General features: G+C 44.5%; 1 pseudogene; it reads right to left on the bottom strand.

Moving 5' to 3' along the window:
* Positions 1-9,853: 9,853 nt before the first annotated feature.
* On the bottom strand, positions 9,854-14,390 carry LOC146220995 (uncharacterized; annotated as a pseudogene).
* Positions 14,391-15,192: the final 802 nt, after the last annotated feature.

The raw sequence follows: 15,192 nt of genomic DNA on the forward strand, positions 1-15,192 counted from the left end.
TTTTCATGAAGTTGTAGACTAATAGAATAGTTTAAGAGTCAAGTCATCTATTGTGATAGCCATACAGTCATGTTTCCTGTGACCATACGGCATATATATTAGAATGATTACTGGTGGATAATAATGTTGGACCCAGTCCCTTTCCACTTCCACACAGCATTTTTGACACGGCCCCCAATCACCCAGACCCCCTGCTGCTATGTAATAAATGTTTAAAAGTATAATCAATTTGTAATGCTTTAGGACACATTTGTCAGATTCAGTCAGTAAGGAGTGCAAAGCGAAGATGAGAGATTCTAGAAGGGGGGTGAGGAAGGACGCTGGATCTGTCAGGAAAAGACTCCCATGGCGTAAATTGTATTCATGGCTGACAGAGGGGTCTATGGCTATAGAAGTAGGTCTCTGGTTCTGTGATGACAGAGCACCCTCTCATTATCTGTAAGCTCTTTCTTCCCAGCGTGACCCACCTTGGGATCCCTTTGTTCCCTGCCAGCAGATAGCAGTGGATTGTCAGGTCAACTCTGGGGTGTGTGTTTTTGTGGGTGAGTGTCTCAATTATGAAGACACATAGCTCAGAAATTAACACTGCTTCATCAACCATCCCATTGTATTCTAGAGGTAATTCGTATTCAACTTGCACATTTCAATGACTTAGTAACGAGTCATCACCTTACCGCTAATGAAGCTAGGCAAAATTAAATTTGGTCCGATTTGATTAGCTACTGTCAGTTAGCGTTTTTACCAATAACCTTTTTTCAGATGGGAGCAGGACTTTGGTGAATAAAGGATCATCATCAAGTCTACACCGGAACACTGTGAGAATTGAAAACCAAAACACTAACACAAAAAAACAAATAATGTAAAAGAATAAAACCACAACCCTGACTCTTATCATTGACTGAATATCAGCAGAACTTTACTTGACATGCTGTGTAATAGTTTGTTGATGGCATGAGCCTGTACAGATGGTCTCTAAAAATGAAGTGAAAGCTTTGTATATTTATTTAACTGTTTTTTTTAAGCAACAGGCCATAATGGCAAAAAGACTCAATGTCACTCCACTCACTTTTACTGAAGGGCAATTTTTACTGACTTCACCTAGTGAGTGATTTGGTTATTGTCTTACCAGAGTGTGCCATGCTATCTTTGCTACACACTATGCATGGCTTGCATGATGTTTAAGTGAAGAAATCAGCATTGGGTTTCAGTCCGGGCTCTGAGCTTGGCCACTCAAGGACAAAAAACAATTAATTACTAATCACAAAAGTACCATGTCTAAAAGGTGAACAATTCTTTTTTTTTACTCTTAACATGGTCATAACATTTCAGAAGCTTGTGCCTCAAATGGGTTCTTTGTGGAAACCAGTTTATGAATATTATATTCCCCCGGTTGGAATTGTGACTACTCTTACCAAAGGATGGACGTATGTTCTCTGTTTATTTCAAACTTAAACATAGAATAATACAAATAATGATCATTTGTTCAACATTTTTTATAATTAGGAAGTGATGCTGACACACTCATGATTGGATTAGTTCACTATTATGAGCTCTTGAGTGTCAGTTCAATATGTCTCAGACTCCAAAGACGTTAATATTCATAAACTGGTTTCCACAAAGAACTCATTTGAGGCCTAGGGCGGACTGGCCATCGGGTATACCGGGGGAATCCCTGGTGGGCCGACTAGGTTGGGATGGTCCAAAATACCGGCCCACTTCCATTACCAACCGGCCCTCCCTCCAACATCACCTGCGCCTCCCACTATTTTCCATTTTACACTGCTTGAACACATACAATTTGCTCTCAGACCATCAAAAAAGCACTGACTGAGTTTTATACTCCTCCTCGCAATCTATATTCACACTAATGGTGCTTATTTTACCAAAATGTTCTGAACTGTCTTCTGAAATGTGTTCTTAAGGACTTTGGACGTTCAACGTAAGAAAATATATATATGATGTAATTTCTTTGTAATCATCAAAAATAATGTTAAGTGTATGGGTATTTTTCCAAGTAGGCCACTGATTGGTCGATACGTGCGATGCATTGAGTGGGCAACTCGCCGTGTACTGAATGGGCCGCATTGTATTGAGTGGGCCGGGGTGACAGTAACTCCCGGGCCACTTTTTGAGGCACAAGCTTCTGAAATGTTATGACCATCTAAAGAGTAAAAACACAATTGTTCACTTTTTAGACATGACTTTTGTAATTAGTAATTCATTGGTTATTCTTTCTTAATTGGTAGTTCACAATGAGGATATATTTATTTAGTAATAATCAAATACCTACCAAGGAACAAAAAAATAAATTAATTAGCTATTACTTACTGCCTAGTTAATCTTGGTTCCATATTAGTTAATAGTATTAAAGGTCACATGACATGAAAACTTCACTTTAGGAGGTCATTTAACATTAATATGAGTTCCCCTAGCCTGCCTCGATAGGTGTAAACCAAGCCCTGGGTGTTCTTCTCCGCCTTTGAGAAAATGAAGGCTCAATTGCTCTGTTTGAAAATCTCCTCCTTGTGATGTATCAAGGAGGAAGGTTACCTCCCCTCTCTTTACTTTGCCCGCCCTGATAATCTGGCCCGCCCATGAGAAACTGAGCTACGATCGTGCAAAGGCAAGTGCAATATCGTTTTTTCCTGGAGAGACATCATGGCTACCAAACAAATGAAGCATAATAGTTGCTCTGTGTTTGGACGTTACAAATTAAAAGAAAAGTCTTTCTTTTAGTTCCTTCATCCGAGCCTCTGCACAACCAGTATCTTTTTTTTTTCAAACACACCTGATTCAAATTAATGGTTCGCTATCAGGCCCATTTATTTGAATCAGGTGTGTTGGAGCAGGGAAATATCTAAAACATGCAGGGCAGGGGGTCCCAAGGACCGGGATTGAGAACCACTGGCCTAGCCTATCAATTAAGGTAGGCCACTGACCATTTACAATAAGTTGTTACGTCAATTATTAATTGGCAGCATTTATGCCATGTAGAACATACTTTATGACTGTAAGGTGTCTTTATGTAGGCTATATTTCTTTAGGGGAAATGGGACGAAAATATGTGCAATATTACATTAGCTATTAGACTATTACATGAACCTGCTCCAAAATATAGGGTTGGGGTTAGCACTCTGTTTTGGCCGGGGGGGAGGGGGACCTGCCCCCACTGCAAAAAAAAATCCTAGAGGAAACACTGAGTACTACCTATTACTTCCTGCATAGCTACTTGTTAACAATAGACCATTATTCTAAAGTGTTAGAGAGGCCATTGGGTTCTTGGTTACCTACCTGACCAAAAAGCTTCTCTCCCAATTACTCTATTCCAGACAGTGGTCAAATTGACAGAATTCCCATTATTTGGAGGCTTTTAACAAATCTCAAGTCACCACAGAAAACATCTGGTGTTTTAGTTGTTAAGTTTGAAATGTTGCAACAGGAAGGCCTGGATGCCTGTGATTCCAGCTCCTTTCCTTTCTTCTTCCCCATAGTAGCTAGAGAATGATGCCCCAGTGGGAGGCTAGCTGGGCTCCAGGGCTGCAGAATGAGCCTGCCCACTTAACGCGCAGCATAATCAAATAACTCCTCAGTGTGGTGTCTGAGCGTGAGTGTCCCCTCCCAGGGGAGCGTGACCTGGACTTCAGGTACCTTTCATCCGGCCTGGCGAGCCAGCCACCTCCCTACCGGCATCCTGCTGCTCCAAATTTGTTGTCCCTCTCCAGGAGTCTTTCTGTGAGTGTCAAATGCTGAGCCCCCATGAAGAGAGATTTGTAGGGATGATAACTCGATTAGAGCCTGCGGTACTTGACATGGTGGCAGAGAGCCAATACAGATAGATGACCAGGCTTCCCGAGATGGAAAAGGAGGGCTGATCTCTCTGCTGAACTCATCAGGTGACTAGTGCTCTGCACCTGTCGTCAGCTTATCACTCTGTTTGGAGAGTGTTCTGTCCAGAATAAAACGTTAAGTAACGTTTGGTAAAGGTTTAGAAGTTGGGGGTAAGGATCAGGGGCTGGTTAGACACACACATTCTAGTGATGTTCACTATGTGTTTATTATTTAATGGTCTTAGTTGTCAGTTATCCCATAGATAGATAGATTAATGAAGACTAATTAGATTTTAACTTTTAAAAAGTGGCTTCAGGGGTTAAGTGTTGCTGTGTTTGCCTGTCATGTGACAGACATCTCTGATGTGTTCATTAACTCTGGTATGTGGGGAGCAGGGAAGCTTCTGCCATGATGATTACATTAGTTACTAGCGAACGAGAATGAAGATCTGAAAGTTATGCTTCAAATTCAACCGATATTTCAAAGAACATTTAGCATCTGGGTCTTTTTCAAGGATCTCCGTCTGTCAATGATATTGAAATATTCAGATATTCTTACATTCTCCAGGACTACATTAGCTAGATAGGGGACCAGACGGGCCCTGCTCCTTGACCCACTCTTCACTTCCATCAGGACACACAACACTGACTCTGTCTCTCCTCCAGGTAAGCTGCAGTGTGGCGCACTGGGGCCACTTAGTCAATTAAGTTCATATCTCTACTTCTAGCAAAACAAGGAACATTGGTGATACAGGGCTAGTGTTAAAGAGCCAACAGAAGCCTCCCCTTTCCCAGCATGGGCATTCAGATGTTTCAGAAAGGACACTAAACAAAGGCCAGCCCCTCTGTGTCTCAATGACTCTTCTCTTTGTCGCCTCTTCGGCCCCCATAAAGGAAAAGGGACGCTCTTGTTTGCCCAGGAGGTGGTTTAATGGCCCTGGGTCGAACAATGACACCACATTCAACCATTCCAGAGGGGCTCATTATATGGGGCTGTCCCAAAGCACGGGGTCTTGAGACATGACACTGAGGCCCAGCCTGAATGGCGGCAATGGGCGGGGAGGGGAGTCGGCGGCCAGAAAGGGGACCATTGAGGTGACAAGCAGGTTCCATCTGCTTCCAGCACCTCCTCACCTTGCCTCTCGACAGGCAGGGGCCTCTCCCCTGACAAAGGGCAAATTTAGTGTGTCGGGGTGGCTTAAAATGCTCACTTTAGAAGAGGCCATTGAGGGAAATATCAACACTGTGGACCAGGGAATGAGAGGCATTCATCCTCTCCAGCCCATTTCCCATTGACCAGGATACTTTTTCTTTCAGCCCCCTTCTCCTTTTTTATCCATTCAAGGCCCTTCTCTCATCCCTAGAACTTCAGTACGGGCTATTTTTCCCATACCTTGCAAAGGGGCGGATGACAAGAATTAAGTTAGTTCTGGCCCTGCCCTCTGGTTTTGTCCTCTTTGAGTCGTGGCAGGTATCTGGGACGGGTCATCTATCACAACCAGACCTCTGATGGTTTTGCAGGAATGCCTGTTAGTCTGTAGTGCCTGACAGAAAGGTAATTTTTCTGGGTCCTATGATTTAACTGTAACTCTACTCTAGGAATGGGTCAATCCTGGCTGTAGGAGTGTAACATATGAGTAGAACTGAACTCAAGGATACGGCTCTTGCTGTCCAACCTGTTATTTAGATAAAGAAACATTTAACTTGTTGTTGAGAAGCTACATCTGTCAGGTCTGGAGTTTCATCTCTCCTTCTGAGACACCCACAACATTCAGTTCTCTCTGAATGACATTCTTGGCTGAGGGAGATGACTGTGGTGGCTGCCACACGCCTCCATCTCCCAATTAGCAACCACTAAACAAGTTCAACGTCTCCCTAAAAGCATGCTGGTCAGCCAACACCGAGTCCTTGGGATTTACAAGGGTTGAACTCATCATGTATGTGTTTGTGTGTGTTCGTGTAAATGCTTGTGTGTATATAACTGCGTGTCTAAACATTTTAGTGAATATATGTGACTGTGTGTGTGTGTACGTATGGACAATGTTGGTGTGTATGCGTGTGTGTTAAAAGTGTATGTTTAAACATTTCAGTGCATGTGTGTGTGTGTGTGTGCATTTGTGTGTGTAAAGGTCACGTCTAAACATTTTGTGAACGTGTGTGGGTGCATGCATGTGTGTTTTAAGTGCACATCTAAACATTTCAGTGCATGTGTGTGTGATACCAGATGCTTAGGTCCCAGTGCTCCAAGCGGGGTGCCTGTGGGTCCCGCTGTGGGTCCCACTGTGCCAACACAGAGAGACACACACACACACTCAGAGGAGCACCAAGGCCCTAATGGTAGGAGTCATTGGTCTTTCAATGAGGCAGGCTGACATGCTTATGTCTCCTGACTATGGTGGCATATCCAAAGTTAAGGAATGTGTAGAGCAGGAGAGCTTTATCTGTCTCTTTGGGAACCTATGTTCAAAGTCACTACTGGATTGCTCTGACAGACCAAACACTTAAGGTGCCAGTATGGTACTCAGACTCCGTTATGAATGGGCGGGCCGCCAGATAGGACGGATTAATTAGCATTTCTGTTGCCTTTATGGTTCTCCGAAGACTGGGGGTGCTGAAAACAATTCGCCGTCAGAACAGTAGGTGGAGAAGCGTTTTTTTGTCGAAAACACGTTGCTGTGTTGCGTTTTTGTAAGTTAGAAATCGTCATTGTTTATCTCCCACCTCTCATCACACGTGTGACCCTCCTACCAGCTGTCACTAGTCAGACTATGAGTGCTTCAGGTGCAGTCGCATAATATTATATTAAAGATTGTGTCTAATGCAATATAACCACCTGAAAGAGCAAACGTGGCCAAATGTGGCCCGCCACGTCATTTTATGTGGCCCGTGGAAGCTTAATGGGCTATTGAAATAAGTCTACGCTGCTTTACAGCGTGCATTGACCATAAACGACATCTCTCACCATGCATTTCGATTGTGTTAAGGCAAAGTGACGACATCCCGCCTCTAGAAAGCAGTGTACGCACATCAGTGTTAAATGCAAAGTTTAACTGGGTGAAGGCGAGCATGGTTTGAATGACAGCACTCCAATGCAGTCGGTCCTGCGAACGTACCCCATGTGCATTTTCAGCCAAGGTCCTCGGGCATTCAACCCATGTTGGTATCACTCTCGAACTTGGTTAGAGTACTCAGCCAAGCTAGCATGTTTCTGCTTCCCTTGTCGACAATTTGGAGCCAGAAATGATGAAGACATCACCTTCATTAGACAAGGTTTTACCAATTGGAAAACAAATATTTATTTTACATAAAGCCCAAAAAGCTATTCTGCGTTCAAATAAAGGGCAAAAAAAGTTTTACTCTTGCGCTATGCGCTCTTGCATTTTGTCACCAAACACTGAGAAAAATAAGCACATTTATCCTCCATGAAAAACAGCAGATTGTCCAAGAATTAAAAGGCGGACTTCAATTGCAGCATAATAGGCCCTATGTTCACAAAAGCTACAACAAAAACACCATGTTTTTACATCGTTACTGACGTTACATCGTAGTTACAACTGGCCCTTTGACGGCAACCATAATGCTGATGTGGCCTTCGGTGAAAATGAGTTTGACACCCCTGCGATATAGACAAGGCTCTGGTTTTGTGAATTCATTTCTTCACCACCAAGTGTATAATCCAATGTGAAAAATGATAAACAAACAGACTGATATAATTGAAAACAAAAAGATCCATACAAACTGTATGTACAGTCAAAACTACAATGTACTACTGTAGGTCACTAAACTGTGACAGTCAGTGCACAGACAACAAACTCACGTTTCTGAATTCACTAGAGAAGAGCATAAACTAGCTCACAATAAACGTTCTCTCCAAGAAGTTTTCATCACAGACGTCTTTCAAGAAGACGACCTTAGAGAAAACGCCTTTCTGTCGAAGTCGGAAATGATGTCGTTTGGAAATGATGTCCTAGCGGACCAATCACGGCCAAGGGGTATCCGTCGCTGTACAGCACGGCATGACGGATCGACAGGATATTCAATGGTGCACGGGAGAGCTCTCCGACAGCCCCGCAGACGACGGAGAGGGCGTTCCAGGGCGTTCCATCTATGCGTAGGCCCTTCCCATGTGTCCGTAATCGTGAAGTACGGAGTACCATATAACGGCCTTTAGCCTTGAGTGAATAAACAATAGGCTCTGTGTCTGTGTCATCATTTTCATGCTGGCTTGATCAGTGGCTGCCTGAGGTCTGATTAAATGTGTAATTTAAAGCTGGCTGCTCATTTAACTCGATCATTTACACAACTGTTGCACCCAGATTAAGCTGTGATTTGACTTTGTGGAATCTAAAACGTGGAAAGGATTATGATATATGTGAATATTTTATCTATTTATTTTTGAGGCATTTTCAGTTTTATCTGTTTTGAAAGTGAAAGAGTGACAGGAAAGGCATGAATAGAGAGAAAGTGGATATGCCATAAATTACCCAGGCTATAATCAAACCTGGGCCCCTGTGGTAAGCCCTCAGCCTATATGAGATGCTTTTTACCTGGTGAACCCACGATTCAAATGTTTTATTACTGAACAATCACAAGAATCAAGAACATTGGAGGTAATAATAATCTACTGTCTTCAGATCAAGGTAAAAGGGAGACAGATGTACTCTATTTAGTCACCTGATGAGGGTCAGATGGCTGAGCGGTTAGAAGGTCAGGCTATTAATTAGAAGGTTGTTGGTTTGATTCCCGACCGTGCCAAATGATGATGTGTCCTTGGCAAGGGCACTTCACCCTACTTGCCTGGGGGGGAACGTCCCCACTTACTGTAAGTTGCTCTGTATAAGAGTGTCTGCTAAATGTAAATGTATTTACGTCCAACAGCAAGCAGAGTGTTTTCAAAAAACACTGAACTTTATTAGGGAAGGGAGATGGGTAAATTTATGTGATGATACCTCTGAGATTCTGTTCATCAAAGGTCACCTTACCTCCTTGCTGTCCTCCCATCACTGGAGATTACATAATCACTGCTATATATCACTATTATTCTGCAGCAACAGTGGGCCCAAAAACAGAAACCCATTTCTGGCCATAGATGACTCCAGAGAGTGCTTTAACATTAAAGTAAGTGCTCTCTCACTCTCTCTTTCTCTCTCTCTATTTCTCTCTCTCTTTCAGCAGAGAGTATGGGATGCGCTTCTGTAGCCTGCAGCCAGGAGGTAAAACAACAACACCAGGCTGCCAAATGATGAAAGGCTCTGGCACCCAGGGAGCTCTAAGCTTCAACCAAAAGCTCTGAGCAATGAGGGAAAAAAACGCTTGGTTTTTTTCTTCTTCCGGACAATTTTTGTTCTTGTATGTTTTTTTTGTGGTTTTCTAAGCAGCCTTACCACAGCCTTAGAGCGAGAGGGTCTTGTGGGCGATGCATGTTGAGGGGAGGGGGAGAGGACGGTGCAGAGGTGGGTGGGAGCAGAAGGCTGGGGGGAGGATCTGGTCTTGCCGTGGGTGTGCAGCCTTCTACAGCCTCTCCTGAGAGATTCCATCACCCTGCACTTCTCAGCTAGCAAAGCTGTTTGTCGGGTTAATGCTGTGTAGTGGAGTAGCTAAAATAACTGTTCTATTTGTTTAAATGATAAAACACATATTTTGGCATTTTTTAAGCAATGCATGAAAGTACAATAAACCTAAATCAATTAGTTGTGGAGGTTGCACATCGTATTTGTTGTCTACTGTGCATCAGTGTGTGTCAATACACTGACTTGGTATTATTACTCATAGCTCGTTTTGTACCTGTGAAGACAATATGAAAAATAAACTGAAGAAAGGAGTGTGTGTGTGTACTGTACTAGTAAAGGTGCACTGTGACTGAAGGAGATGGCTTTGAGACGTAGAGCAGAAAAGCAGTGTGTCTGTGAGTGTATCTCTAATTCTATTTGTGCATGTGCCTGTGTCTATCCACAAAAGTACAATGTGTATAGCATGGCTTCTCTGTCAATGAATGTATGTTTGAGGAAGCACCCATGTGTATATGCTTAGTCAGTGCTACTCTGAAAACCATAACTCTGAGCTGTGCAGTCGGCAGAGTCCAGGTCCAGAAATGAACCAGTCTCAGATGTAAAGTCTGGCTTGGGACCAGTGAGGGCCTGAGGTAAAGGGAGAGCAGGAGAGCAGGCAGCTGCATGTAACCCGGGCCTGTTTATGCACCACAGCCTGTCGGTGGGGAGGCCCTAAATTGGAGCCATGCTGCAGGGGATTAGGCCTGCAAACCCTGGGAGTCTGAGGTTTTGGGGGTGTGGAGAGGGGTAGGGAATGGAGGTTAGCAGGGGTCAGACATTTGTCCGCGGGGGTTGTGAAGCAGACCTCCACAGCCGTTCAGTCAGCCAGGCAGCCAAGAAGAGAGGGCCAGGGGTAGTCAATGCCGGGGTTCTACATGTGTGGCGGATGTTTTCCACGAGTGGAGCAGCCAGCTTGGCCGCAGCTGTCCAAACCGCAGGCCTGGGGAGGAGAGCAGAGAGGGAGGAGGTCTGGGGGGGCTGCAGAGTGGTCTTGGCAAAGGTCAGACAGGCAGAGACGGCCGGGAGTGTGGGAACTGTCCGGGAAGGCATGTGCGAAATGCTCCGAGACACAGTATCACTTTACAGCCAGACTGCTTGAGGGAGAGAAGCACCACGTGCCTGCGCGTGTGTGTCTGTGTGCAAGCAATCGAGTGTTTGTGCAAATGTGGGTGGGTGTACTCAAATGTGGGTGGGTGTTTGTGAGTGTGTGTGTGCGTAAACATATGCCTGTGTATCTGTGAATGTGTATATGAGGATTTGAATGTGTGCACGTGCGCGTCTGGAAAGTTTGTGGGAAGTGTCTGAAAGCCTGCTGAGAAACAAAAGAATGAGGAAAATAGAGCATACAGTGTGATTTGAAAATAAGTATTAAAAAGAGTAATGGAGGACGTTTGGACTTGGAGAGAAGGAAATAACTCCCCCCACATCCTTCTTCACTTGCAGCCGGCTCCATTCTTAGAGTTAGAATTGGCTTTGAGTGGAAGTCATGTCAGCACCAAAGTCTCTTTGGAGTAATGAAGCACATGTGCATTACATAATTTCATGGATCATGGTCTCAGAATCATGGATAGACATTTCTATGTTTATCACCAGATCGACTACAGATTAATATCTAGAGAAATTAAGCACTTAGTTATCAAATAGATATGTGTAAAACTGAATGTGAATTATTAATATTAATTAATGTTATGTGAACTGTGAATGAAAGAAAAATACAAGTGTTTTATTAATATATTCAGTATAGATATTTAAATGTACATACAATTAAAAAGTACCATGTATATTTACCTTTATTAAATATCTTTACCTTCCATTGCACACACACATAGACACACAAATACACCCATATACAAATACACACACATGCACACAAACACATGCAGACAGGGATTTCTGCCCCATGTGTAAACTGGAACAGGAGCATGTTTGACTTGGCAAGCCATCAGGCTGTGAAGCTATTCCTACATACACACACGCACACAAACACACTAGCACACCAGGCAGGTGAGCCTGATCTGGTGGTTGAGCATGCCGTGAAAATGTCTCAACATGCAGCAGTCAAGCGCTCGCTCCTCGCTCTGCTTCCACTATTCTCTCTCCACTCCTGCTCTCAAGGATCAGTCTGCCTAAAGAAAAATCTGAAATCAGAAAGGGATTTATTCGCCCTGAAAGTTTACACAGACAAGGAATTTGCTTTGGCAGGAAGGTGCATACAATGAACATATAGGAATCTAAAATTTAAATGTGTGGTCTAACTATACTAAGGATACATAAACTAACAATACTAAGTGGAATGTTGGCGTACAGGGAGAAGAGGAGAAAGGACGCAGCCCTGGGGAGATCCGGTGCTGATGGACCGGGAGTCCGAGACTTGTGTTCCCAGCTTAACGCACTGCTTCCTGTCAGACAGGAAGTCTGTGATCCACCTGCAGGTGAAATCAGGCACGTTCAGCTGGGAGAGCTTGTCCTGAAGCAAGGCGGGGATGATGGTATTAAAGGCAGAGCTGAATTCCACAAACAGGATCCTGGCGTAGGATGCTGGGGAGTCCAGATGCTGTAGGGTGAAGTGGAGGGCCATATTTACTGCATCGTCCACAGACCTGTTTGCTCTTTAGGCAAACTGCAGGGGGTCCAGTAGAGGGTCTGTGATGGATTTAAGGTGTGCCAGCACTAGGCGCTCAAAAGACTCCATTACCACAGAGGTCAGGGCGACGGTCTGTAGTCATTAAGTCCTGTTGGCCTTGGCTTTTTGGGCACAGGGATGATGGTGGAGGACTTGAGACAGGCTGGCACATGGCATGTCTCCAGGGAGGTGTTAAAGATGTAAGTAAACACCGGAGAGAGCTGGTCAACGCAGTTCTTGAGTGTGGCTGGAGAGACAGAGTCTGGCCCAGCTGCTTTGCGGGGCTTCTGTCTCTTGAACAGTTTGTTCACTTCTCTCTCCTGAATGGAGAGGGTCGTCACTGTAGAGGGGGGGGGGGGCCTCATGGGTGGAAAGGGGTTGTTCAGGACTGTCCAATTGTCTTTCAAATCTAAAGTAGAACTTTTTCAGGTCGTTGGCCAGGCAGAGTCGTTAGTGGCCAGGCAGAGTCATTAGTGGAGTGGGGAGCTCTGGGCTTGAAGGTTGGTGATCTACCTGAGCCCTCTCCAGACAGAAGCAGAGTCGTTAGCAAAAAATTTATGTTCTAGTCTCTTCGAGTACAGTCGTTTAGCCTCTCTCACTGTTTTGCTAAACCTGTTTTTCGACTCCTTTAATCTGTCCCTGTCCCCACTCCTAAACGTGGCCTCTTTGTCCAGCCTCAGCCTTCTGAGTTTAGCTGTAAACCAGGGTTTGTTGTTGTTGTAGCTCACCCTGGTGCGTATTGGTATACAGCAGTCCTCACAGAAGCTGATGTATGATGTCACAGCCTCTGTGAGCTCATCCAGACTATTGGAGGCAGTCATGAACATGTCCCAGTCAGTGCAGTCCAAGCACGCTCGCAGATCCTCCATAGCTTCACTGGTCCACTGTTTCGATGTCCTCACAGCAGGCTTATAGCGCTTTAGCTTCTGCCTGTATGCAGGAATCAGGTGGACCATGGCGTGGTCTGAGTGACCCAGTGCTGCTCGGGGAACCGCATGGTATGCTTTACTGATAGTAAGCAGTGATCCAAAGTGTTCTCTTCTCTGGTAGAGCATTTGATGAATTGTCTGTATTTGGGGTTCTTGAGTGAGATTGGCTTTGTTAAAGTCGCCAAGCACAATAACCAAGGAATCCGGATTTTCATGCTGCACGCACAATATCTGGTTGGCGAGCACACGTTGAGTCTAGTTAGCGCTAGCCTGAGGGGGCATGTAGACGCCGACCAGTGTGAATGAAGCAAACTCACGTGGCGAGTAAAAAGGTTTAGGTACAGTTAATTAAAAAAAATCCAGATCAGGAGAACAGTGCTGCAGAATCACTGTCACATCTTCACACCAGCCACTGTTAATAAAAAAACAAATACCACTGCCTTTCGTTTTGCCAGAAAGCAGGGATTTACGATCCGCTCTCAGCAGTTTGAAACCTGCTAGCTGTAGCGCAGAGTCCGGGATCAGTTCACTCAGCCATGTCTCCGTAAAGCAAAAAACGGAAGATGAACAAAAGTTTTTCCACACCAGTAGCTTAAGTTCGTCCAGTTTGTTGCTCAGCGAACGCATGTTGGAGAGAAATATCCCCGGTAACGCTGTGCGCACTCCGCGCCGACGAAGTCGCACCAAAGCACCGGCCCGTTTACCTCTCCTACGATGCTTCGCTGCTAGGACAAAGCCGAGGGTGGCTTTGACTATAAATCCCACTAAATCTGCCTCTGGAACCAGAAAAGTGGGAAATAAATCCACAGGAGTTGTAGTCTTGATCTTAAGAAATGCTTCTCTTGTTAGAGAACCCCGGAAATCCTGGCAGAACACTGAATTAACAGCCAAAACAAGACAAAACAGAGCGCACCTAGCTACCGCGGCTGCCTTCGTCGGCGCCTTCTTGATCGCGAACAAAGACACATAAAAAAATCTCACCTCAGATAGATTTGTGTGTGTGTATGTATACAGAGTGTAAGTGTGTGTGTATCTCACTATGCTAACTTCACACACCGGGGGGTGATCTATGTGCATTTGACTGCCTGTCTCACACTTCTGTCTGCTCCCATGCCCTTGTACACTTCACTAGACTTTCTATATTTGAGTAGGGTCCCACTGAACTAACTCCTTACAGACACATGTACACACACATAAACCCACACGCACACAAACACATCACCTATATCTCTCTCTACTACTTCATTCATACAAAGATGATTTTTGATCTTACCACCACAGTTTTATTTTTAAGTTCCCTGACAGCCATTTAATCTGCTGGCATTTAGCCTGCTCAAGTAGCAGTCCCTGAACAGTTGTGTTTACATAATGGGGCCCAAATGTATTGCCGTAAAGAACAGGGACAGTTATTTAGACATTTCTGTGTAGCAGTTGATTTCAAACTCCTAAACTGGTAATTGTTCTAAGCCCAGTCTGTTCCTTTATGTGTTTTTTTTCTGGAAATCTGTTTATGCAGATCTGTGTGTGACTGCCTGTGTGTGTGTGTGTGTGTATGGAGGGGAGAGGGAGGCAAGTCATAAGGTAAGGTCTCAAATCTGGAGAGATTTGATTTGCATGTTTGGCCAGTGTTTGTCACGGTCTGTCCATGGAGTCAAATCAAATCAAATCAAAATGTATTTGTATAGCCCTTTTTACAAGCAATGTCACAGAGGGCTTCACATACTGCCCCTCAACCAACCTAAACCCTCAAGGAAGACAAGGAAAAACTCCCCCAAAAAAATTATCTAGAGGAGAAAACATCGAAGAAACCTTGGGAGGAGCAATTCAGTGAGAGATCCCCTCCTCCAGAGACGGTTGGTGAAAAAGAGGTGCAGAACACAGGCTTAACATAGTCATACAGCAGGGAAGTGTCAATGGGTGTTGAAACACCAAAATCAAGTGTTCAACTTGGGTCAGTTGGTAAATGTGGAGTGCATTGTTTGTTTGTCAGACTCTCTGTCTGTCCACATCACTAGCCACATCATTTAAGCACCTCTTCATGCTTTTCTGAAGTCACGTAACGTCTGTGTCTGGGGTGTTTTCCTTGACCCTGTGGACTCACCAACACACTCCAGCTCTTTCTGTTCCCACCAGCCCTCAGAGCAGACGCCTGTAGTTAAAGCGTGGCCTCTTGTTCTTGGGGAGACCGTGTTTATGTCCTGTGTAATTGCAGACCTCAGTGTGAGCGGGAGGCTTTGTGCCAAAGCAGTCCAAGCTAGCTCCAC

This window comes from Hypomesus nipponensis, chromosome 26 (genome assembly GCF_054491055.1).
Source record: "Hypomesus nipponensis isolate SF chromosome 26, ASM5449105v1, whole genome shotgun sequence".
Lineage (NCBI taxonomy): Eukaryota > Metazoa > Chordata > Actinopteri > Osmeriformes > Osmeridae > Hypomesus > Hypomesus nipponensis.